A 2,382-nucleotide genomic window follows, 5' to 3' on the forward strand; every position below is an offset into this window, starting at 1 on the left:
AACATTTTTAAAAACGTGGTCCTGTGAGCCGAGAAATTTTAGCAGCCGTTTCAAGGTGAAGGTCGATTATAAACATCACTGATAGGTACAAATATATCCAGTTTTATTTAGTCAAACCTTAATATTTAATTATTAACATATCGAATAAAATATTTATTATAATCTACTAGTTATTTATATATAAAGATATTTAAAATTTGTCGATCATGAAATTAATTACCTATATTGATTTATATCTTCTAATCAGTGTTTGTTTAGTCAGATATTTTGTATAATATTGAATGTCTAAATGTGTGTCAGTTAACTCTGGTTTCTCCTCACCCCGAGCGGATAAATCTTTCGCCTTTTACTAAAGATTTCCGTGGGGAGGAACATTTTAATGAGTCTATAGACTTATTTTTGAAAGCCTCATCTAACCATGAGGCGATAATTAAATTAACATCAGACTAATTAATTTGGATCACGAACCGGGATCCCCAGTCCCACTAACATTGTTATATTTCTCACGTAAACGGTATATTTATCTATTCGTTGTTATAGTCCCCGTCACAACATTACAGCAATATTATATATTGCTTGCTGGCAAAGTGCTTAGCGGCATTTCGGTTGTCTTTGCGTTCCGCTGATGTCGACTTTGCCTTTCATCCTTTCGGGGTCGATAAATTAAGTACCAGTTACGCACTGGGGTCGATGTAATCGACTTAATCCCTTTGTCGGGAATCAATGAAATAAATACCAGTTGAATATTGCGATCGATATAATCGACTTGCCCCGAAATTACTGGCCTTGTGTCAAAATTTGAAGTGTGGTAAGTAGCTTGCTTACCAACCACATGGTTCCGGGTTCAGTCCCACTGCGTGGCGCCATGGGCAAGTGTCTTCTACTATAGCCTCGGGCCAACCAAAGTTTTGTCAGTGCCGCTGAGCGACACACACACACACACTCTAGCTACGCCACAGTGATCAACGCGACATTAAATGATTTTAAAATATACTTGCTCAAGATGACGAGAAGTGGAATCGAACACCGTGGCTAGGAAGCAAGCTTCTTTACCACTTACCACATGTCCGCTCCCTTAGAAGTTATTTTCTTTCTTTCAGAAGAACCAAACGAAATAAACCACATTACATAACAGAAATTGATTCTCAAAAACAAAACAAAATTTTTTTTTCAAAAACTAACATTTGGTAAGTCTGTAACTCGGAATTCTCAAATTCTTTCTTTTCTAGATTTCGGTCGACGTCCCACACGGAATTTATAGGTCAAAATATGGATCAGGTATCGTTGATAAAAATCTGAAATGTTCGAGAAGTTTTTTCAAATATCAGTCGAGTTTCTGCAACTCGTCAAAAGGCAAAGTTTCACGTTGAAAACTAAACGAACTTCTCCGACGATTTATTAGATTCTCAAAAGAAACCATCTGTCGAAAAAACTGCATCGATCAAAGCCATTTAACCATCTTCCTGCCAAATTTCAATTGAAATGCGTTGCCTTTATTTTTCTCTCTTTTACTTGTTTCCGTCGTTTGACTGCGGCCATGCTGGAGCACCGCCTTTAGTCTAGGAAATCAACTCCAGGACCTATTCTTTATAAGCCCAGTACTTATTCTATCGGTTCTCTTTTGCCGAACCGGTAAGTTACGGGGGATGTAAACACACCAGCATCGGTTTTCAAGCGATGGGGGGGGGGGCACAGACATACACAAACACACACACATATATATACATATACATATATACGACGGGCTTCTTTCAGTTTCTGTCTACCAAATCCACTCACAAGGCTTTGGTCGGCTCGAGGCTATAGTAGAAGACACTTGCCCGAGGTGCCACGCAGTGAGACTGAACCCGGAAACATGTGGTTGGTAAGCAAGCTACTTACCACTCAAGTTAATTTTTTTTATCTTTTACTTGTTTCAGGCATTAGACTGCAGCCATACTGGAGCACCGCCTTGAAATCGAATGAATCGATCCAAGCACTTAAAGCCTGGTTCTTATTCTATAGGTGTCTTTTGCCGAACCGCTAAGTTATGGGAACATCAGCAAATATTTCTTGAGACTTGGTTGTCAAGTAATGGTGTGGCACAAACACTGACATAGAGACACACACACACACACACACATATATACGACTGGTTTCTTTCAGTTTCCGTCTACCAAATCCACTCACAAGGCTTTGGCCAGCCCGAGACTATAGTAGAAGACACTTGCCCAAGTGTCACACAGTGGGACTGAAACCACAATAATATGGCTACAAAGTAAGCTTCTTACCACACAGCCACGCCCGCTAATTTTGAAAATAAGGAGGAAGTTAGTTAAATAATTTTGTCAGTATTAAGTTGATGTTTGAAACATAAATTTGCAGGAGTGGCTGTGTGGTAAG

At 39.2% G+C, this 2,382-nt stretch overlaps 1 non-coding gene across 1 annotated transcript; it reads left to right on the forward strand.

The window, feature by feature from the left end:
• Positions 1-301: 301 nt before the first annotated feature.
• On the forward strand, positions 302-426 carry LOC115224609. The gene has a single exon (XR_003882886.1). It is a non-coding gene; the product is annotated as a U5 spliceosomal RNA (small nuclear RNA).
• Positions 427-2,382: the final 1,956 nt, after the last annotated feature.

Source organism: Octopus sinensis, linkage group LG25 (assembly GCF_006345805.1).
Source record: "Octopus sinensis linkage group LG25, ASM634580v1, whole genome shotgun sequence".
NCBI lineage: Eukaryota > Metazoa > Mollusca > Cephalopoda > Octopoda > Octopodidae > Octopus > Octopus sinensis.